Raw genomic sequence first — 24,469 nt, 5'->3', positions numbered from 1 at the left:
TCCTGTAAAAGTGATACTTGTGCACATCTGGGTCTGCACAAAACCATGCGGGCCATCTTGAACCATTTGGAGCTTCTGAATGCTTTTCAAGATGCATGTTGAAATAATCAAGTCAGGAGATGACTAGGGCATGAGTGACTGTGAGTAGAGATTGTTGGTCCAGGAAAGGGCATAACTGGTGCACAACCCATAGTTGCCCAGAGACCCTCCTGGCTACAACTGCCACCTGCTCCTTAAGCAGGAGTTGTGAGTCCAGGAGAAACTCCAGATCATACACTGGATCTCTTTGGGGCAGTGTCACCCCATCCAAGACCAGATATGGCAATTCTCCATGGACCAAAGAATCCCAAGCCCAGAGCCATTCAGTCTTCCAGGGTTCAGTTTCAGCCCATTGCTCCCCATTCAGCCCTTAAGAGCCTTTAAGTACTGCGAGAGAAAGGTCATGACATTGTTCAACTTGCCATGGGCCAAGACATATACATGGGTGTCATCAGCATACTGAAGATACCTCAGTCCATGGTGGTGGATGATCTCACCTAGCAGCTTCATGTAGATGTTAAATGGAAGCGGAGAGAATACTGAGCCCTGTGGGACCCCACAAAGCAGGGGACGAGGGCTGGACCTCTTGCTCCCTATCAACACTGACTGAGAGCGGCCACAGAGGAAGGAAGTGAACCAGAACAACATAGTACCTCCCCCTCCCAATTCCTGAAGCTGCTCCAGAAAGATACCAAGGTTGATGGTATTAAAGGCCGTCGAGAGATCAAGTAGAGCATGGTTGGATGCACTACTGCCATCCTGCTCCTGCCAGAGATCATCAAAAAGGGCAACCAATGTCATTTCCATTCTATATCCATGCCTGGATCCTGATTGGAAATGGTCTAGGTAATCTATTTTATCCAGGAACCTTTGGAGCTGCCACAAAACTGCCTTTTCAATTACCCTCCCCAAAAAGGGAAGATTGGAAACAGGTTGAAAATTTTATTCAACAGGGTGGCATCTTAAGAAGAGGGCAGACAACAAATACCACAAGGAAGAATTAATCACCACCAGAACCCACCCTCATGTTGCCTCCTGGGAAGTTTTGACAAACCAGAAGGGTAATCGATGTAAAACACCGGTGCTCGCACTCATATTCCCTAGGATCCTGTCCACTTCGTCAGGAGCAACAAAGTTAAACATCCCCATGGTGGTGCAATGGTTAGAATGCAGTATTATAGGCTAGCTCTGCCTACTGCCAGGAGTTCTGTCCTAATCAGCCTTCCATCCTTCTGTGGTTTTTAAGAATGAGGATCCAGATTGTTGGGGGCAATACGTTAACATTGCAAACTGCTCAAAGAGTGCTGTAAAACACTATGGAGCAGTGTATAAAGGTCTAAATCCTATTCCTATTTCTGGATAACTGGGCAAGAACCTGCTCCAGGTGCCTCCACTGGACCAGCAACCATGCTGGCATCTAATTGTGAATGAAGCTGAGTGATTTTGTCTTCGAGTAAATCGGAAAATTCCTCAGCAGGTTCCTTCAGGTAGATATCTGTATCTTTCTTCCCTTGAAGGAGATAGCTCACCCTAAAGAGAGTTTCTGGCTAATTATTTGCAGACACAATTAGTGTGGAGATTTGGGGGCATTCCAGTATTTAATGTTATTCCTATGATTTTGGCTTAAAAGATCCAAATAAATGTTCTCTTTCCTCGGTAGTAAACAGGTTCTCTGGCCTAGTTTACTCCTTTCATTATAGCCATTCAAGAAATTATAAATACTCATAAGTTAATTTTATTACAGTAGCTTTTTGCTTCAGGGCATGTCCACCACATGTGGTAATATGAACCTGGTAACTGGTGGCATTTCCAACATTTAGCTGATTTATCTTTAAACATTTTTGCCAGTTTCTCAGTGGGCATATGTCATCTATAAAACATTTTGTATTGATTTTCCGTGTATGCAGTGGACATTGTTGATTTAGAATTTCTTTCTTTATTTTTACTTTTATTTGATTTATATACCGCCCTACTCCCGAAGGACTCAGGGCGGTGAACAGCCAACAATAAAATCCATACACACAAAATTTAAAAAGCAGAGATAAAATCAAATTAAATAGTTTGGCCCAGACAAATTTAAAACCCAATCAATTTAAAACAAATTTAAACTTTCAATATTAAAAATACTAAAAAATATTAAAAATATTAAAAATATTTAAAAAGAGGGAGAAAGTTAGGCCAGGCCCGCCTGGTGAAATAAAAAAGTCTTTAGAGCGCAGCGGAAGGTACGCAGATCCGGGATCCTCCGTATCTCCGGGGGGAGTTCATTCCAGATGGTAGGTGCCCCCACAGAGAAGGCTCTCCCCCTGGGGGCCACCAGTCGACATTGTTAGGCCGATGGCACCCGGAGGAGCCTCTCTCTATGAGACCGTACCGGCCGGTGGGAGGCCATTGGTGGTAGTAGGCGGTCCCGCAAGTACCCAGGTCCTGAGCCATGGAGCGCTTTAAAGGTGGTAACCAAAACCTTGAAGGGCACCCGGAAGACAACTGGGAGCCAGTGCAGCTCGCGCAGGAGGGGTGTTACATGGGAACGCCAAGTCGTTCCCATTACCACCCGCGTGGCTGCACTCTGCGGCAGTTGGAGCCTCCAGGTGGTCCTCAAGAGGAGCCCCATGTAGAGAGCATTACAATAGTCCAGGCGGGAGGTGACGAGGGCATGAGTGACTGTGCGTGAGGAGTCCCGATCCAGAAAGGGATGGAACTGGCGAATCAGGCGAACCTGATGAAAAATCCTCCTGGTCACGGCCGTCAAGTGCTCTTCTAAAGACAGCCGTGAATCCAGGAGGATGCCCAAGTTGCGCGCCCTCTCCGTAGGGGCCAATGATTCGCCCCCAATAGTCAGTGATGGCACCAACTGACTATATCGGGACGTCGGAAACCACAGCCACTCGGTCTTGGATGGGTTGAGCCTAAGCGTATTCCTCCCCATCCAAACAATTTTCCATAATTGTTGCCATTTATCCAATTCAATTGAATATCCAAATTTTTTTTGCCCAGGCTATCCTTGTTTCTTTTACTTGTTCTTCCTCTAATTCTATATTTAATAAAAAACTATAACATTTTAAAATTAATTTATCCTCTGTTCCCATGAGTATCTTATCCAGCTCAGTCTTCTCTGAGTAAAAACCCTGTAGTTTAACATCTTTTTCATATCTAGTTTGTATTTGCATATATATATACCAATCCATTTCAATTCCCTGTTCTTCGAGGTTTGTTTCCTTTTCAATTCCTTCTTATCTGTTAACAAATCTTTATATCTAACAATATTTCCAAAATTAAAAACGTTTAGGTGAATTAAGGCTTCCATTGTTGATAACCATATTGGTATTTTCACATAATATTTATCTCTAACTTTTTCCCATACCAATAACAATGCATTTCTTATATAATGTCTATGAAAGTACGAATGTATCTTATTTCTACCATATCATAAAAAGGCATGCCAACCTAATTGTAAATCATGACTTTCCAGTGTTAATAGTCTTGTATTTCTTAGTTCAATCCATTCTTTCAACCATGTCAAGGCTGTTGCTTGGTAATACAATTCCCAGTTCGGGAGTCCAAATCCTCCTCGTAATCTCGTATCCTGAAGCATTTTTAAACTTATTCTTGCTTTTTTAGCTTGCCATATGAATCTCCTTATTATCTTATTTAAATATTGAAAATAAGTCTTTTAAATTTTTATCGGTATTGTCTGAAATAAAAATAATAATATTGGTAATAAGTTCATCTTTATGATTGCTACCCTTCCCATGATTGACAATTGAAGATTCTTCCATTTCTCCAAGTCTTTCTCAATCTGTTCTTTAAATCTATAATAATTGAGTTCTTTAATCGTTGCACATCTTGAAGTCAAATATATTCCTAGATATTTAACTTTTTTCACCACTTGTATGTCTAATATCTCTTCTATCTCTCTTTTTTATTTTTCTGTAATATTTTTAACCAAAATTTTTGTTTTTTCTTTATTTATTTTCAGTCCAGACACTTTTGCATGGTTTTCTATTTGAGGTAATAATTTTGGTTCTGTATCTTGTGGTTCCTCCACAATGAATCATCTGTAAACGTTTGCAATTTGTATTCCTCTTTTTAAATTTTTATTCCCTTTATCTCTCTATCTCGCCTAATATTTCTATTCAGTACTTCTAAAGTCAGAATAAACAATAATGGTGATAGAGGACATCCTTGTCTAGTACCCTTCATAATTCGAACATTCTCCGTCATTTCTCCATTTATCATTATCTTAGCAGATTGACTGTCATAGATAGTTTTTACTGTATTTATAAATCTCTCTCCAAAGTCCATTCTCTGCAATTGTTCTGTCATGAATTGCCAATTCACATTGTCAAAAGCTTTTTGAGCATCTAAAAACATCATCGCCATTTGTCTTTATGAATGTGTCTCGTAATACTCCAAAGTATCCAAAATTACCCTCATATTGTCTCTAATTTGCCTTTTCAATAAAAATCCATTTTGATCTGTATGAATAAGTTCATTTAACGGTCTTTTCAGTCTGTTTGCCATTATTGAGGCAAAGATTTTGTAATCCATGTTTAATAACGAAATCAGTCTGTAATTTTTTATTAGTTGTAAATCTGTATCTTCTTTGGGAATAAGTGTCACATATGTCTCCCTCCATGACTGGCATTTTAGCCTTCATTAAAAGTTTGTTGAATAATTCCAGCATTACATTGCTCATCGCTTCTTGTAACGTTTGGTATAATTTTGCTGGTAGGCCATCCGGTCCAGGTGCTTTCCCATTTTTTTGTCTTTTTATGGCTTCTGTTAATTCTATCACTGTTACCCTTTCTTCTAACATCCCCTTATATTGATCTGTTATTTTCGGTAGATCTGACTTTTCCAACTATTTTGATATCTCTTCCTCTGAAATTTTTTCTTGAGAGTAAAGTTTTTTACAGTATTTTTGAATTATCTTCTTTTCCTCGTTTCTGTAACATATTTTCCCCTCTTCATCTTGTAAATATGTTATCATCTTTTTCTCCTTCTCTTTTTTCAATTTATATGCTAACCATCTTCCTGGTTTATTTGCATTTTCAAAAAAGTTCTGTTTAGTTGCTTTTAATTTATATGCTAATTGTTCCTGCTCATTTAAGTTTATTTCATGTTTTTTCACTTCCATCAACTTCTTAATTTTTTTATTTTGTATATCTTTTTGGAGTTCTTTTTCTAATTTTTTATATTTCTCTTCTAGTCTTATCTGGTTTTGTCTTTTCTTTTTATTCTTTTTTTCCCAAATAAGTTATTGCCAGACCTCTAATATAAGCTTACATAGTGTCCCATACAATCTGAAGTGATATGTCCTCTTTTTTATTTACTTTAAAGAAAAACTCGAACTCTTTTTCCATAAGCTTTCCATGTTATTATCATTGGGTTATGGGTGGAGGAAATGATACAACGTATAGACTTAAAACCAGAACTATTCCTATTCGGTATCTTACTGGAGAAAATTAGTAAAGAGAATGTGTATTTGATTATACATGTAATAACAGCAGCAAGGATTGTTTATGCACAAAATTGGAAAGCAGACAACATACTATTGGAGGGAGAAGTAATTAAAAAATGTTTAGATTGTGCAGAAATGAATAGATTTAACTATGACGATAAAGGAAAGAGGATTCAGAATATTTTAAGATATGGAATGAATTTTACTATTGGTTAGAAAAGAGATATAAATAAGTTTTAAAAGAGATTGAGGAAAAAATAATTGTTGTAATTAGAATATTATACTAATGGAACACTTTTGTAATGAACTTGGTGAGATTGAAGATGGAAGAGATAGAGAAAAGAAGAAATCCTTGATCTTTAATTGTGTGTTTACCTGTGGCAGCTATATCATCACAGTGCTGCTGTACCACCAACTATTCCAGCGTGAAGAGCTTTTAGCTTGAGCTCGTTGAAGGCCACACTGCGGCAAATCAGGTCACTGGCCAATGACTTTGACTGAGCAGCCAGTTGAGTGTAGCTCGCAGTGCTGACCTGAGAGCCTTCGGCCCATTACAGCAAGGCTGCAACACATTCCAGCTTGGCGACAAGCTCTGCGCTCCACTTCTGGCTGAAGGGAAGCCAGGCTAGCAGGTAAGCCTGAGCTGTCAGTGACAGCCACTGCCACCGCTTCTGGCCATGCTTAACATGTCCCTTCCCGATACGGGCATACTCAGGTGATGCCGGCATGAGCCGCCTCGGACTGTGGGCACGATTCCCGAGCCTCTGCTCACCTGGGCACGCTTGGAAGAAGCCGCAGGACTCCGTTTTTTCGCAGCAGAAGCCTTTGATCATCTCAGCTGTTTAGCGGCTAAGAGAAAATGGCGGATGCGGAGCCCAGCTTCAGCGGGAGTCTTGCTGTCACTTTGGTTACCTCAGAGCCTGGCAAACTGGGAGGCAAACATGCAGAAACCTCGGGATCGAGGTCTGCAAGTAGGAGGGCGGCTGCCAAGATCTCCAAATGATCAAAGAAACTCCCTAAGCTGTCCAAAGCGGCAGAGAGAGATGAGGCTAGGCGTCAGAAGGCACTTGATTGGGAGGTGGCCAGGGCACTGGCTGGCAGTGAGCAACTGCCTCAGCCTTCACGAGCGCATTCTTCCCACCATAATGCAGAATGGCAGTTTATTCTGCCTCAGGATTCTGACAGCTTGCCTAACCAGTCCGTCGCCAGATGGTGCTGCAGCCTTTATCAGGCAATCTGCCCAGCAACAGGGAAACTTTGTATGGCTCCCTCCCAGATCCTTTTTCTGCCTCAACAGTATGGCAACAGCCTGTCAGATTTAGGGCCTTACCTGCAGAGGCAACATTTACCCCGACTGCAGCTGGAATCCGCTCGGGAGAAGGGCAGCAAGGCCATATTCCATCTGGCATGGAGGCCATTATATCTGAAGCCATTGAGAGGGGCATAACAGCTGGATTGCAATGCAGCCACAGCCACACGGCGGCTTCTCTTAGATCAGACTACTCAATGTCTATTGATGTGCCCATTAAAGGGCAGGCTTCAGAGGAATTGTTGCACCCTCAGAGGTCTTACTCCCCAGTTTTTCCAATCACTCTGGTTCTCAGGAGGACATGGATAGAGAGCTGGAGCTCTCAGAGGAAGAGGGCTTATCCCCTGACCAGCTGCCCTTTGTTGGTCTTTTCTGTCCTCAATTGTTTAAATCCTTATTGTATAAGGCCTCAAATACAGCAGGGCATCTGCCAAGTGGTGTAGACCCATCTCCTGATTCAGTGCAGCCCAGGGGCTCTTTGTTTTCTGAACCCAAGGCTGAAGCTGAGGTGGTTCCTTCTCCACAGTTATTTGTAGATATATTTGTATATAGACAGTGGGCCACCTCAGGGACAGGAGCAAATCCTAGCTTCCTGGATAAGCGGTCTTTCAACATGGCCCCAGACTTATCACAGGCATGTCAGGTGCCGGTTGTGGATGGCCCAATAGTGTCACTAGTGACTCCATCTGTCATCACGGATGCCCTAGAGGAGGCCCTCCAGCCGGAGGAAAGACATGCTGAATAATCTTTAATAAAGGCTCATCAATCAGCGGCTTGGGCTGTAAAAGCCTCCACCGCAGTGTCTTTCAATTGGGCCTTATTAATGTGGCTCAGACAATTACAGGACAAGATCGTTGTGGTGGACGTGCAAGTCCATCAAACCTTGAATAAGTTGGCTGCCGCCCTTGAATTCTCAGTGAATGCAACACTTGGAGCAGCAAGGCTTGCCTCAAAAGCTATCGCCTCATCTGTGGCTTCCAGGCGTCTCCTGTGGCTCCGCCAATGGCAGGTGGATGCCAAGCAAAAGTGGAGGCTGGCCTCTGCCCCAATCTTGGGGAAACACCTGTTTGGAGAATCGCTGGAGCCGCTGCTCATGGAGACAACAGAGAAACGTAAGGTCCTTCCATCTCTTTCCCAACGGGCAGACTCCTGTCCTTCTCCATATCTCAGGCGCCAGTCATTCCGGGGGCCTGACAGAGGGGTTGGTTCAGCTAGATCTCAGCGCCCATTCCAGCCTAGGCAGGATCAACAATAAGATAGGGCAGGGAAATAAAGCAATTCCCACCCAGACAGCCCTTTCAAGGGGGAGGGAGCCGTCCTTTCCGGCGCCAATGATAATTGCCTCATGGACCCTCCCATTGGGGACGCCTGGCCAGTTTTGGCAAGAAATGGGAGGGCGTTACTACAGATGCATAGGTCCTGGAGATGGTCCATTCGGGCCTCTCTTTAGAATTCCTTTCTACACCCCCGAGATTTTTCATCTGTTGCCCTGTTTCACAGGTAGATTAAAAGGACCTTATGGAAACTGCTATTCAACATCTGTTGGATATCCAGGCTATTCAACCGGTTCTAGAGGCTGAGCATGGGATGGGGTTTTATTCCATCCTCTTTGTAATTCGAAAGATCTCGGGTGGGGGGAGGGTGTGTAGGGCAATTCTTGATCTCAAAAGACTGAACCGCTGCATTATTTACAAACTGTTCAAGATTCATTCTTTTCAGTCCATTTTGGACGGCGTCAGGGAGGGCGACTTCCTCACTTCTATTGATCTTACTGAGGCTTATTTACACGTCCCATCCTTCCAGGCCATAGACAGTATCTCTGCTTCATTTACACAGGCCGGCACTATCAAGTATAAGGCCTTGCACTTTGGCCTATAATCAGCGCCTAGGGCATTCATGAAGGTGTTAGCTGCCTTAGCAGCCCACCTTTGAGCTGGTCCCGTGCGCATCCAAAGCTATCTGGACGACATCCTGATCCAGTCCGCCTCTGAAACCAGGTGCGGAGTATCTCAGAATCACCATTCAGGTGCTTCAGGAGCACGGTTTTTCTATCAATGTCAATGTGAAAAAGAGCCATTTGGCATCGACTAACCGGTTGCTGCATTTAGGGGCAGAAATAGACACCATTGCATGCAAGGTATATCTTTTCCAGGAACGTCAGGCGAGTATAGCTAAACTAGTGAATCAAATCAGGGGGGCTCGTACTGTGCCCTTGGCGATGCTTTCGCGACTCCTGGGCAAAATGGTGCCCTGCATTTCAGTCATGCTGTGGGCACGTTTACACACCAGGGTGGTCCAGTGGTTTCTCCTCCCTTATCAGAGGGCAGGTACAAGCATCTCACTGCACAAGGTTAGGTTAACCCCAGAGGTTCTACATTCCCTGGAGTGGTGAACTTCCCCAGCACTTGCTAGAGGTTGTATTTTTAAGGAGCCCGAGCGCTTGACAGTGACAACTGATGCCAGCCTCTATGGTTGGGAAGCTCACCTCCAGGATAGGGTGCCCAGGGCAGGTGGTCTCAGGTAGACCTAGCTCACAACATTAATTGGCTGGAGCTCAGGGCTGTCCATCTAGCTCTATGGGAGTTCCAGGGCCTGGTGTCAGGAAGACATATTTTAGTTCTGACTGACAATGTGGCCGCTAAGGCACATAGTAACAAACAGGGGGGGTACCCAATCAAAGGCCCATATGAAGGAGGCTGAGAGTCTTTGTCTCTGGGCAGAGCGACTTCAGATATCACTGAGGGTGGAACACATTGCAGGTATCGCCAATGTTCAGGCAGATTGGCTCAGCAGGGCCACAATTGACCGCGCAGAGTGGCGCCTGCATCCAGATTTATTTCAGGAACTGACGGAGCGCTTCGGACAACCAACCGTGGACCTCTTCGCCACCCTGTACAATGTTCACCTGACTAGGTTCTTTATGAGGTTTGCGGTTATGGGAGCGAAAGAGTCGATGCGCTTGGCTGCTCTATGCTTTTCCCCCTATTCCCCTCATCCCGAGGGTGGTAAGAAAGATTCTTGCAGAACGGGCAGAGGTGATCATGCTGGCTCCACACTGGCCCCGGCGGCCTTGGTTTGCCGACTTAGTCGCCCTTTCGGTGGCCAGGCCTTGGAGGATACCGCTGGACAGAGTCTTGCTCAGCAAGGGTGCTGTGGTCCACCCGGACCCTCAGTGGTTCTAATTGACCGCCTGGCATTTGAGCAGAGGTCTCTGAGCCAGGACAACTATTCTTCCAAGGTCATTGATACATCCAAGCCTCCAGGAGGGCTGCTTCTAACAGAATTTATGATGCCACCTGGCGAGCATTTTGCTCCTGGTGTTTCCAGTTGGGCTTGGCCCCAACGTTGGTATCATTGGATATTGGATTTTCTGCAGGCAGGGCTGGACAAGGGGCTGTCGCCCAATACGATCTGTCGCCAGGTAGCAGCTCTGTCGTCAGTTTCTTCCTGTGGGGGTCTAGATTCCCTGGCACGCCACCCGACCATTTGCAGGTTCATCAGGGGTGCCACGAACCTTAGGCCTCTGGTGGTTCACCATTTTCCGACTTGGGACCTCACCAAGGTCCTGCAGGCATTGACCGGGGACCCCTTTGAGCCACTCTGAGAGACCTCTTTGCGCTTCCTGTCCTGCAAGGTGGCATTCCTGGTGGCCGTAACATCATCTAGGTGGATTTCGGAGTTGGCAGCTCTTTCCATCCAACTGGACCTTTGTGTTTTCCACACCAATAAGGTGGTGTTATGTTTGGACCCTTCTTTCAAACCGAAGGTTAATTCGTGGTTTCACAGGGTCCAGGAGCTGGTTTGCCTAATTTTTGCCCCAACCCAGTGCATGTGCTGGAACGGAAATGGCACATGTTAGACGTGAGGAGTGCGCTCCGGATCTATATCAAATGAACTTCCTCCTTCAGGAGGATGGAGTCTCTCTTTGTCTCGTTCCAGCCGGCCTCCTTGGGGGCCAAGGTCACTCCATCAACCCTGGGCTGCTGGATTAGGGTGTGTATCACCAAATGATAAGAGATGCAAGCCATTCCACCGCCCAAGTGTATTACAGCACACTCTACTAGGAGTGTGGCCACAAGTGCAGCATGTGGTATGCAGGCCTCTCTGGAAGAGGTTTGCCATGCGGCTACCTGGTCCATCCCGTCCCGGTTCATCAGGCACTATAAACTGGACGCATATGCCTTGGTTGAGGTGGCATTTGGGAGGTGAGTCCTCCAACAGTTGCATACTAATGAGGGGACCTTGGGTTAGGCTGTGTCCCACCTGTAAGGACAGAACCGCTTTGGTATGTCCCATTCCTGGATGCTGCCTCCACTACAAAGGAGAAGGAACGTTGGTCTTACCCAATACGATCCTTGAGTGGAGACAGCATCCAGCCCCACCCTGATTATGGGCTGGCCCTTGGTCCTTTGGGAGCGGGGAAGACTGTTTCTCTGAACTTCACATGTCAAGGCTGTCTCTATTCCTTCGTCAAAAGCTGGGGATTGTTGGTATAGACGTGTCCTCGCAGCTTTGACAGTTTCAGTCCTATTGGCTAGCAGATGAGGGCAACCCATTCCTGGATGCTGCCTCCACTCAACGAGAAGGATCATATCAGATAAGGCCAATGTTCCTTTTGGTCTGGATGTATATAATTATTTGGGAATTTTTTTTATTCTCTCAGCTATTATTGATGCGAAGATTTTATAAACTATTTAATAATGAAATCAGTCTGTAGTTTTGAATTTGTTGCTGATCAGTATCCTACTTTGGAATAAGTAATGATTGCTTCTGTCCATGTTCCCGGTACCTTAGTCTCATCGAGAGCCTCGTTAAATATCTCCAGCATTATCCATTCTAATGTCTCTTGCACGTTTTTATATAGCTCAACAGGGAGTCCATCTGGGCCTGGTAATTTTTTTTTTTCCAATGCAACTCCTAATTCTGTTGCAATTATTGGTCTGTTTAGCATCTCCCTTTGTTCTTCGATAATTTTACTCATATTTATTGTCTCTATATTGTTTAATTTTATCGTCTGCTATCTCCTCTTTAAAATATAGCTTTGAAAAGAATTTTTGTATTATTTTCTTTTTTTCTTCCCTTCTATATTGTACTGTTCCCCTGTCATCTTATAGTTGGTGTATTATTCTTTTTTCTTTTTCCTTTTTTACTTTAAATGCTAACCATCGGCCAGTTTTGTTCGCATGCTCGAAATAATTTTGTTTCACCATCTTACTTTTCTGTGCTATTTCTTCTTGTGTTGTCAAATTGATTTTATGTTTTATTATGTCCTGTTTTTCTTTTATCTTACTATTTTGGGGCTCCTTCTGTAATTCATATTCTGCTTTTTTAAGTTCTTGTAATCTTTCTTGTTGAAATTTCCTTTCCTTATTTTTCCTGGCTTTATATGCTATTGTCAATCCATGCATATAAGCTTTTGTAGTGTCCCATAAGTTTTGTGTTGAAGTGTCTTCCTTTTTATTTACCATAAAAAATAATGTCAATTCCTTTTCTAACATCTATCTGTATTCTTTAACTTTACACAGGCTTTGATTCATTGTCCATCTCTTTTTCTGTTTCTGGCCTTTCCATTTTATTTTTATTGGGTTATGATCTGCCCAATCATTAAATCCTATTTCTATTTCATCTATCCCATTTCGTAATTCTGATGTCATCCAGGCCATGTCAATCCTGGACCAAGATTGATGCAGGTGTGAGTAAAATGTGTACTGATTATTTGTCCTGTGTGTCTCTCTCCATACATTCTGAATATTAAGTTGTCCTGCCATGTCAAAAAATGATTTTGATAGTGTATTTTTCTTGTTTTTGTTCTTCTTATTACTTTTATAATCTTTTTTAACATTGACTCTTGCATTAAAATCCCCAATTATACAAATATTTTCATATTCCAAATCCGTTATTTTATTATGTATCTTTTTGAAGAATTCATGTTGATTTTTATTTGGTGCATATATTGCCGTAAGTAAAATGTCTTTTTGTTCCACTTCCAATTCTAACATTAAAATTCTGCCCTCTTCATCCGAATATATTAATTTGGATTTTATTCTTGCTTTAACATATATTGCAATTCCTCTTTTCTTTTTTTGTGCGAGTGTTGTATAGAGTGTCCCTATTTTTGCATTATCTAACAATTTACTGTATTCTTTTTTAATATGCACTTCCTGTAAGAATATCACATCTGCCTCCAACTTCTGTAATTTGGCAAACATTCTTTTTCTTGGTATATTTAATCCATTTATATTTATAGAAAAGAGTTTAATTACCTCTCCCATTCTAAGGGAGCGAGGGGCCAGTGGTCATGAGAGGTTAAGTGCCAAGATCCTGCTGGATCGAGACAGACAGTTGAGAAGCTCCTCCTCCTGTTGCTGCTTCCCAGCTTTCTGACTCGATCTGCTCTGGATCAGATGCACCCAGCCATTTCTCTGCCAATTTGGCCTCTAATTCTCCTTGTTCTAAATTTCAAACTTCAAACTAATTTAACATCTGCAAAACATTTGACTGGAATTCTTTAATTGAGGTGTGACCAGGCTTTGGTCTGAGCCCGCTGGGGACTGCTTGCGGTCGAGTGGGATAGAGGCTCCCTTCAGTCGAGCCTCTCCCCTCTGCAGCATGAAGGGTTCACGCCCGAGCCCGCTGCAGGAACCTCTTGCGAGTCGCAGGTTCCTGATCTATCTGGCTGCTCCGCTCCGACAAGCTGTTCTCCTTTCTGGCGAGTCGGGGCTTATCTCCGCTTGCCAACGGCACCTCTCAGTGCGGCCTAAATTGCTGCCCTCGCCGCTTGCAGCCTTTTGCCGACAGCACAGTCTCTGACTCAGAACGCCGAGTGTGGAGTTTCATCGGTGCCGCAATGCCTGGGTGAATACCGGTGTGACGCGTCCCTGGGGTTCCCCCATACGCTTTCCTTCAAGGGCGGCGGATTTCGGAGCGGTTTTCAGCGGCTTGGTAATGTTGACAGTCTCGGCTCGAGAGCCATTTCACCGTTTAACTGTGGCTGCCATTTTGGGGGCATTGGAGGCGTCTAACTTATAGCGGCCACCATTTTGAACTGCCTCGTGCCCGTAGGAGTCTGCATCTGCTCATTAGCGAGCTAAGATGGCCGCTCGCCAGCCCATAGCCCCCAAACGCCACGCTTCAGAGGACACCGCTCCAGGTCCTTCCTCAGCGGGGCCATCCAAAAAATCTAAGAAAACCACCTCCACTAAGGAGGAAAAAGTGGCGGCGGCTCAGGCTAAAGAGGAGCTTCAATTGCACCAGGCAATCAAACGATCTATCCAAAAGTCCATCAAGGAGGCATCTGTTAGGGAGTTCTCAATTTCACCTGCTCCGGGGACTCCTCAGTCAGGGCTAGCTCCTCCATTACCCCCGGCCCCTCCCACGCCTGAAAAAGTTGTGGATCCTCCTCAGGCTCTGCCTCCCTTGTCTCCGGATGGAGGTGAATATGCTTCTCCCCTCCAAGGGGAGGTTCGGGAGGCTCTTTTTGGGCCTCAGTTGGAGCCTACCCCACCAAGGGCCCTTACTGTGATCTCAGCTCCGCCCTTAGAGCCCCCTGCCTTGCAGGCCTTGTTTGCTGAGGGTTTTTCAGCTGCCCCAATATTTCTCCGGACCTAATCTCGTACATTCAGGACGCAATCCAGCAAGGGGTTCAGGCAGAGTTACAACACAGAACCTCCTCTTGGGTTTCAGGCTCTGCCTGCTCCCACATCGATGTAGAGGGCTCTCACTTAGAGGAGGCCAGGTTCCAGCTGGGGTCGCGGCTCCATCAGTCGCTTCCTTCGAACATCCCTCCTTTACAGAGGAGGATGCACGGAACAGGGATCTTTCTGATGATGAAGACTTGGCCCCCGACCAGCCATCCTTCGTGGGCTTATTCAAACTCCAACTATTTAGATCCCTTCTGCATAAAGGAAAATTGACCACCTGGCTGGGAACATCGCAACCCCTTTCTTCCCTGGGGGAGGACGCGGGGACTTCGGTACCTCTCTTTGAGGAACCAGTGATAGAGACTGAGGAGATCCCGGGGCCCAAGCTTTTCAGGGATGTCTTAAAGAAGCAGTGGTCGGCTCCAGCCTCGGGGCCTAACCCCAATCAACTGGACAGACCCCTTTATAACCTCGCCCCGGAGTTAGCTAACCTCCTCCAAATTCCAATCGTAGACCATCCGGTGGTGGCTCTTTCGGCTTCCTCCAATCTAGCTGGTCCTCCCGAGGATAACCTCCGCCCGGAGGACAAACGCCTCAAACAATCCTTGGTTAAATCTCATCAGGCCTCGGCCTGGGCAGCTAAATCTGCCATGGCCTCATCATTTTTCAACCGGGCATCCATCTTGTGGCTCCGGCAATTACAGGATAGGCTTCCCGCGTCTGATACTAGGTCCCATCAGGACCTTAACAAAATCTTAGCTGCCCTAGAGTTCTCCCCTGACGCGACCCTTAACTCGTCCGGATTTGCAGCTAAGGCGATTGGGTCCTCTGTGACCTCTCGCCATTTACTATGGCTCCGCAATTGGCAGGTGGATGCCAAATCTAAATGGCGCTTGGCCTCTTCCTCATTTGACGGCCCTTCTCTTTTTGGAGCCCCTTTGGAACCATTGCTAATAGAATCAAAAGACAAAAAACGTATCCTTCCTAATGTCTCCAGGAGATCGGAACAGCGGTCCTCCGCTGTTCTGTTTCACTCCTTTCGTCCCTTTGATTCCTCCTACTCAGGGGCGCGGTCACCCAGGGCCTTCCCGCCCCGGTCTCGACCCCCGGACCGCCAAGGTTCTCAGGCCCATAGAGGACACTTCAAGCGCCCATTCTGGGGTGGCCGCGGCCAGCCATTCCGCAGGTCACGCTAACTGTACATCCAGCCCTCCCATTGCGGGCCGCCTGGCTCTCTTAGCCAGTGGGAGGCAATAATATCGGATGCTTGGGTCTGGGAGACGGTCAGGTGGGGCCTCTCCCTAGAATTTCTCTTCACTCCTCCCGACAGGTTTCTCCGATGCCCTCTTTCTCGGGATCGGAAGAAACGGCTCCTGCTGGTAGCGGCCATTCAACATCTCTTAGAAATTCAGGCCATCGAGCCGGTACCGCAGGAGCAGCACGGACAGGGCTTTTACTCCCGCCTGTTCGTCGTTCAGAAATCCTCGGGAGGCTGGAGAGCCATTCTAGACCTCAAGTCACTGAACCACTGGGTAGTTTACAGGCGGTTCAAGATGCAGTCCCTCCAAACCATTCTGGAAGGTATCAGAATCGGGGACTTCCTCACGTCAGTCGACCTGATGGAGGCTTACTTACATGTCCCCATCCATCTGGCTTATGTCAAATTTCTTCGGTTTTCTCATGCGGGTCGCCACTACCAGTACCGCGCCCTCCCATTCGGTCTTTCCCCGGCTCCCCGAGTGTTTACGAAATTGATGGCCGCTCTTGCGGCATACCTCCGAGCCCGACCGGTCCGTATCCAGTGCTACCTAGATGACCTTCTTATCCAGTCGAGCTCGGAGGCTCGGGCGCATCAGGATCTGGAATCCATCCTCCAGGTCCTGACGGCTCATGGCTTCTCGATCACCAGAGCCAAGAGCCATCTGATACCCACGACCTGCATCCAACACCTCGGGACTATTATCGATACGGTCGAGAGCAGGGTCTATCTTTCCGAGGAGTGTCTGTCCAGCTTGCGGTCTCTGGTCAGATCTGTTGCTTAGGGTACTCCGGTCTCCCTGGCGACATTTTCTCACCTCCTGGGAAAGATGGTATCATGCATTGGCATTGTGCCATGGGCCCGTCTCCACTGTAGGGCCCTGCAGTGGTTTCTTCTCCCGTATCAGAAGTCTCGCATTTTGGCCTCCACCCAAATTGTTCGCCTTAACCCGACTGTTCTTCAGTCCCTCTGATGGTGGTCTTCCCGGGCCCTTCTCAAGGGGAGGGAATTCAGGGAGCCCAATCAGATTATTCTAACAACGGATGCCAGCCTTCACGGCTGGGGGGCTCCCTGAATTCCCTCCCCTTGAGAAGGGCCCGGGAAGATCACCATCGGAGGGACTAAAGAACAGTCGAATTAAGGCGAACAATTTGGGTGGAGGCCAAAATTCAATCCTACATGGCCCAGGGTCTTTGGACCCCAGAGGACTGGGGCCACAACATAAACTGGTTGGAGCTCCGAGCCATCCACCTGGCTCTCTGGGTCTTCAAGGACATAGTCAAGGACCGACACGTGATTGTCCGGATGGACAATGTGGCCGCCAAGGCCCATGTGAACTGCCTGGGGGGACCCACTCTCGCCGACTCATGGAGGAGGCCGAGAGACTGGGAGTCTGGGCGGAGATCAATCTGAGATCCCTGCGGGCATCTCGTATTTCCGGACTTGTCAACACTCAACCCAATTGGCTGAGCCACTCTGCGATGGACCACGCCGAATGGCAGCTCGACCCGACTCTGTTCCTGAGGATAACACACCGAATCGGAACACCGATTGCAGACCTATTTGCAACGCAGGACAATAGCCAGACGGACCGATTCTTCTCCAGGTTCCCGGATCTGATGGCGGAAGCCGTCGATGCCCTCCATTGCAGGTGGCCCTCGGGCCTCCTCGATGCTTTCCCCCCCACCTCTCCTATCCAGGGTCATCTACAAGCTCCTGGAAGAGCGGGCAGAACTAATCCTCGTAGCGCTGGCCTTGGTTTGCCGATCTTCAGGCTCTGTCGGTTCATCCTCCTTGGCGTCTTCCTCCCTCTGACGTCATTCTTCGTCAGGGCTCACTTCGCCATCCAGACACTGCCTGGCTCCAGCTGACCACCTGGTGGTTGAGCGGCAACTCCTAACGAGCTCTCAACTGCCGGGTCACGTGGTCGATACCATCCTGGCGGCTTGCCGCCCTGCCACGATACGAATATACGAAGTTACCTGGTGCACTTTTGCGAGATGCTGCGCATCACAAGGTCTGGACCCGCGATTGGCTTCCACCACTCAGGTACTGGTTTTTCTCCAGAAGGGGTTGGATGCGGGTCTCGCCCCCAATACTTTACACAGTCAAGTAGCGGCTTTATCTTCTATCCTCTGTTGTGGGTCTTGGCACTCCCTAGCCCATCGTCCTCTGATACGGCTGTTCCTAAGGGGGCTTCGAATCTTCGACACCCGCCCATTCATCGCTACCCCACTTGGAACCTGCCGAAGGTGTTCCGACGCCCTTACACGAGCCCCTTTCAAGCCTCTCCGCACGATGGGATTGAGGTTCCTCTCTTATAAGTTCTCCTTTTTAATTGCCATTATCTCCGCCCGGCGAATTTCAGAGTTGGCGGCCCTCTCCTTGAGGGCAGACCTTTGCGTGTTCCACCTGGATAGGTGGTCCTATGCTTGGACCCGACCTTTATTCCCAAAATCAACACACCGTTCCACAGATCCCAGGAACTGGTACTACCTGACTTTTGCCCCCACCCGGCCCACCCCAGGGAACGGGTTTGGCACTCCCTGGATGTTCGCCGAGCCCTACACATTTATTTACGTCGAACATCTTTCCGTAGGTCGGAGGCCCTTTTTGTCTCTTTTCAGCCCTCCTCTCTGGGCCTCAGGGTTTCTTCCCCCACGGTGGGATGTTGGTTACTGGCCACTATCGCCTCGGCCTACGAGGCCCAGTCCCTTCCGGCCCCTAGGCGTATCACTGCCCATTCCACGTGGAGTGCGGTAACTTTGGCGGCATGGGCCACCCAGGCCTCCCTGCAAGATGTTTGCCGGGCGGCCACTTGGGCATCCCCGACACCGTTCATCCGCCATTATAAAATCGATAGCTTCGCTTCGGCGGAGGCGGCCTTTGGCCGTCGGGTGCTCCAACAGGTCTGTGTGGACCAGGCCTCCAGGTCCCGGGCGGATCCCACCCTATATTCTCGGGCTTTGGTATGTCCCTCTCATGACCACTGGCCCCTCGTTCCCTTAGAAAGGGCGTTGACTTAACTGAATGCCCGTTCTGCGGGTCGAGGGGCCAGTGGTCATTCCCGCCCTCTTTATCCGCTGGTCTGTCTAGGCCAGGGCACTCCTTCCTTTTTTTTTCTGGTTTCAGGTCGGCGGGTGGGTCATCAGGCATCTCATCCCTCATCCGAAAGCTGGGAAGCAGCAACAGGAGGAGGAGCTTCTCAACTGTCTGACTTGATCCAGCAGGATCTGGGCACTTAACCTCTCATGACCACTGGCCCCTCGACCCGTAGAATGGGCGTTCAGGTAAGTCAACACCCTTTTCTTACTTAAGCTGCTTTTTTGTATTTTTTGTCTCTCTTAATACCCTTCCTTTTATGCCTTCTCTTTCTACTCGTTCTCTTGTGTCTTTTTTGCTTCTCTTTCTCGCTCTATTTCCTCTATTTGATCTTCTTCCTGACTTCTACTCTCTGGCTCTTCCCTGCTTTCTTAGTCTTCTTCTTGTGTGAAATGATGTTCATAAAACTCCTGTGCTTTCTCCGGTGTATCTACCGTATTTTTCGGAGTATAAGACACACTGGAGTATAAGACGCACCTACCTTTTTTGGTGAGGAAAAGAAGAAAAAGAAATCTCCCTCTGAGCAATTTTGCCTCGTTGCAACAAACAGCAAACATCTTGCTTTACTTTCATTTTCGTTTTCAGCATAGCTTGATTACCACAAGGAAAAAGAAATTTGCAAAGAGCAATTTACCTCTTTGCAGCAAGCAGCAAAGCCCTGCGCAAAACAACTGAGAGCAAATCAGCTGAGAATTGGGAGGCCAATCCAATCAACTTGTGTTAATTAGACTGTGCTGAAGCTGAAAGGAGCTGTTTTTTCTTGCTGTTTGCCTGCAAGGAGGTAACTGCTGTGAGGCAGAGGCCAGAGGCTGAGAGTCGGGAGGCCGATCCAATCAACTTGTACTAATTAGGCTGTGCTGAAGCTGAAAGGAGCTGTTTTTTCTTGCTGTTTGCCTGCAAGGAGGTAACTGCTGTGAGGCAGAGGCCAGAGGCTGAGAGTCGGGAGGCCGATCCAATCAACTTGTACTAATTAGGCTGTGCTGAAGCTGAAAGGAACTGTTTTTTTCTTGCTGTTTGCTTGCAAGGAGGTAACTGCTGCGAGGCAGAGGCCAAAGGGTGGGGGCCAGTGGGTGGATGGGGCTACATTCCCCCTTTTAGGGGGGAAAAAGGTGCGTCTTATACTCTGAAAAATACGGTATCTTAATTTTTTTTTCCTTGCCAAGTTATAAATATGCCTTCCGGCACCATCTTGCTAATTGTTAAAAATTGGTACTGTCTTCTCTGGTTTCGTATCCTACGTGGTATTTGTTTCAATGTTAGGATTTCTTTGCCCTTGTATATTATCGGTTCTTCTCTTGTTTTTTTATATATTTCTTATTGTTTGTTTAGTAAGCCTTATGTGAACTTCTCTCGCCAATCTGTGCTTTTGTACATAATTTGTATGCACTCGGTTAATTTAGTCTATATCTCTTCTTATTTCTTGTTTATCCTTTTGCAATGTCTCAGCAAGTATCTCCATCACTGTCTCACCCAAATTCTCTTTTCCTTCCGTAATATTTTGAAGTTGTAAATAATAAGTTGCTTTTTCTATCTAAAGGAAAGCTATTGACTCAGCCAGCTCTCTGTTCACTTGTATAGACTTCTGTTCCATCATTTCCATTTTACAGTCAACTTAGTCCATTTTTGATTCCACTTTTTGTATTCTCTGCTCGTTTTCTATCATAGCTTGCTGAATAATCCCTATTTTGTTATTTATGTTTTTAATATCACCTTTCATTTCTCCAATTTCATTCTTGATTTCTTTATGATGTGTTTTCGTTTCTTCATGATTGTTTGCTATTGCCTCTTGAGTCCTCATCATTGTTTCTTGAATCATTTCCAGAGTGACCTGCATACTCTAGACATTCAATGCCGACTCTGGTTTTTCTTTTCCCAACATGGTCTCTATTGTTTTTTGGTTTGAAGGTGACGCTGTTATAGGTATGGGGTTTGTAGGCCTTTTTTCCCTCACCTTAGATATGGTCGTAATCATTTTTATTGACTGGCTGATATTTCTCCACAGTAACATATAATGGTTAATGGCAAATTATTTTTATAGTTTGAGTTAATTTTCAATCAATACACTCTACCCTTATTTTATAAATATGCTATATATATATATATCTGATTATTCAACAATGTATCAATCTATAACATCAATATATAAAATTATATCTTTTCTTATCCTAATATATGATATAGTTAATAATACACTTAATATATTAATATAAAATACTATAGCTCTAACCACAATGCATATAAATGTATTAGTCTTAAATCCAGATAGCAAAGAAAAGATACAATTCTTAGCGAGGTTTACAGAATTAATTCCCATCAAATAATTCCTAACCATAGCAAAATAGCACAAACAATTTTTAACAGAAGCAAATAGCAAAGGTTAGATGGATTCATCTCAATATGTCCTTTCATTTCCTCCCTTTTCTTATGACAGGATGCTTCTTGTCAACGGTGGACTAGGGGAACATTTAAGGACCATGATTTTTTCTGGTCTAACTGGGGTCAGTGGACATTGAAGGGGTTAAGACTGCCATCCCAGTGATGGGAGATGTAACCATACACTGGATCAGAGGGATGAAACGGGAGGAGAAGGAGACCTCCAAAGGCTAAGAACATTGGAAACCCAATCCTTTTCCAGTCAGAGAAGATACTGCTAAACCAGTTGAAGTCAACTGCCCAGTCCAAGTCTGCACTGGGACGTGGGCAGTTTTCCCCTCTATAACTTTTTCCGGACCATCTATCTGCAAACAACAATTTGTGAGATAAAATTTTCACACCTCCTCCTGTTGTTAACAAAAAGTGTAAAGCAAGTCTATTCTGATATATTGCTATTTTAAACTATAAAGTTAAAGCAATAGCAATTTTATTAGTTATTTCAAGCCCAGTTTGTAACCTTATAAGTTTATTCAACATATAAATGGGAGTTCTATAACCACACATTCCATCTTCTGCCCAGGTGGCTGGTCCATTTTTTTTTTTTTTTAATTTGATTTATATGCCGCCCTTCTCCGGAGACTCAGGGCGGCTTACAATGCGTTAAGCAATAGCCTTCATACTTTTGTATATTTATACAAAGTCAGCTTATTGCCCCCACAAACTGGGTCCTCATTTAACCTACCTTAGAAAGGATGGAAGGCTGAGTCAACCTTGAGCCTGGTAAGATTTGAACCTGCAGAAATTGCAGGCAGCTGTGTTAATTACAGGGTGCATTAAACCACTGTACTACCAATTCATATACCTGAATTATTCTTTCTGGAGGCCCTCATTGTAGATCTGTGGCCTGCTTCCACATAAACAGGTACACCCTGTCGGTGTATGGACAGTAGGAAAAAAAAATACTAAGTATCCCCGCCTGTCACATGGAAGACCGGGGTTTGATTCCCTGACGGGGAGCCATGAAAGGATACATTGACACAAATCAAACTAACACTTGCTATTTGCTTCTGTTAAAAATTGCTTGTGCTATTTTGTTATGGTTAGGAATTATTTTGTGGGAATTAATTCTGTAAACCTCATTAAGAATTGTATCTTTTCTTTGCTATTTGATTTCTCACTCTTATTTGCTTCAAAGCTAGGCACATCCTTGGAGATGGAACAAAATAGTTACCCTGGAACATCCTCTTTCAATTGCTATGAAGCTATGCAGATATATTTTCTTTTCTGCTCTGAATACAATTTTGATTTTTTTTTCTTCTGGAAATTTTGGAAGTTGAAAATGCTTAATTAAACCTATATAACAGAAAATACAATTCTTAGCAAGGTTTACAGAATTAATTCCCAACAAATAATTCATAACCATAGCAAAATAGCACAATATTGGCACCAAGCAATTTTTAACAGAAGCAAATAACAAAGGTTAGATCAATTCATGTCAATGTGTCCTTTCAATGGGAAGTAAGGCAAATTGTTCACTTTAGGGGATCCAGTATAGTATAGGGGTGAAATGCTTCCGGTTCAGACCGGCTCGGGCGAGTAGGTAGCGATGGCGGTGAGCAGTTCGGAGAACCGGTAGCAAAAATCCCTGCCCCCGCCCCCGATGCCCAGCTGAGCCGTGCAATCATCAGAGCCTTTTTTTCTTTTAAATGGCTCTGACGAGTCAAGCTCTGACGATTCCAGCTGAGTTGCCTGCTAATTGGTAACAAAAATCTCTCCCCCTCCCCTCCCTCAGCTTGCTTACCTTAGCTGCTGGTCGCAACGCCTTGCTGTAATCCCTGCAATCCATTGCATCAGCAAGCAACTGAATCTCCCTGCCTGCAATCAAGCAGGCAGGGAGTTGTGGAATTCAACTCCCAGAATTCCTCACCAGCAAAGCAAAGCTGGCTGAGGAATTCTGAGAGTTGAAGTCTACAAGTCTTAAAGTTACCAAGGTTGGAGACCCCTGTTCTATTGGGTAAGTTTTTTCCTCCCTTTGAGAGCTTTAAAAAAATAGTTAATTGGTTTTTTTTTTTAATTGTTCTTTTTTTAGACCTAGCCATTTAAAATTTAGGAAGTTTTAAATTTAACTGCTTTTATATAAAAATAAAATAAAATAATATTTGTTCAGCTTTCTGAGATTTTGTGTGTTTCTGTAGTGTTTCACTCTAACTACACAAACACACAAAATCTCACAAAGCTGTATGTGAAATTTTGTGTGTGTAAAGTGTGAAAGTTGTTTTTTTGGGCTTTTTGTGTCTGTGTGAGGTTCCTGCTTGTTGCAGGGGCCATTTTGGGTCCAGCACAGCTGCTTTTACATTGTGGGTGAGCCAATTACGTTGTGTTGTGTTTTGTAGGTTAAAAAAGGGCAAAGAAATGAGATTGACTTGGCCACGCCCACTTGACCAACAAGCCATACCCTCCCAGTCACATTACCATCAAGCCACCGCCCACTAATTAAGCCACGCCTACAGAACCGGTAGCAAAAAAATTTAGATTTCACCCCTGGTATAGTAGAATTGATTATATTGATGGTCTTTAAGGGATCCTGTTCCCAGATCATTTAAGCATTTAAAGGTCATAATCAGTAACTTTTGTTTAGAAATAAAATATTTGCAATAAAAATGGCAAAGAAGAGTAAATGCATACTCTTTAAAAACAATATTCTAATTATAAATATGGTTCTTCCACAAGCTTAAGGCTCACAACAGGTTTTTGCACAGTGTTTTGCGGGTATACGTACTCTAAATGTAGCTGGGACCAGGTTCAAGTCTAAGAAGATATAATGAGCGAGATAAATGCCTTATGACTTATGATTTAAGAACTAATTTTTCTCCTTAACCCTTTTCAGAATGAAAAAAAAAATGCAAGTGAAGTTTTGACTTTACCAACTCTGGGGTTCTATAGGAATGATTCTGGTATCCTGAACTTTTTCACGTTTACTCTTAAGCATCAGCATCAAGGCCCAAATCTTACTGATTTTTTTTGATGGGAGGGGAGGAAATGGGAGATCTACTGATTGATTCTTCTCAGTTGGATACTGCAAGTCAGTAGTAATTGAAAGGCAAAATTACATGCAAGTTCAAGCCATTTTAGTGTAGCGATGAAAGTGTTGGACCAGAGACTAGAGCCATGAGGAACTAAAACCAAACTAGAACCATAATTAAGTAATAGAAGCCTATATGGTAACAATTTGTACTCATAAAAGCATGTAAATAATTGTTTATATCATTTTTGTAGTTTCTAAA

General features: G+C 45.1%; 1 protein-coding gene across 32 annotated transcripts in view; it reads left to right on the top strand.

Annotated features, from left to right (window-relative positions):
* The window catches only part of LRRFIP2 (LRR binding FLII interacting protein 2), a 154,063-nt gene that overhangs the window by 7,918 nt on the left and 121,676 nt on the right, over nt 1-24,469 (top strand). For 2 of the 32 annotated variants that reach the window (XM_087892501.1, XM_087892472.1), the window contains exon 2: nt 18,843-19,000. The exons of the other annotated variants lie outside the window; for them this stretch is intronic. The gene's annotated coding sequence lies outside the window, so the exon portion shown is untranslated. The remainder of the gene's footprint in view (nt 1-18,842; nt 19,001-24,469) is intronic. 32 annotated transcript variants of the gene reach the window in all.

Source organism: Pantherophis guttatus, chromosome 4 (genome assembly GCF_059756535.1).
Source record: "Pantherophis guttatus breed Tessera chromosome 4, ASM5975653v1, whole genome shotgun sequence".
NCBI lineage: Eukaryota > Metazoa > Chordata > Lepidosauria > Squamata > Colubridae > Pantherophis > Pantherophis guttatus.
Note: the sequence above shows the minus strand (reverse complement) of the source record. Positions and strands in the feature narration are given on the sequence as shown.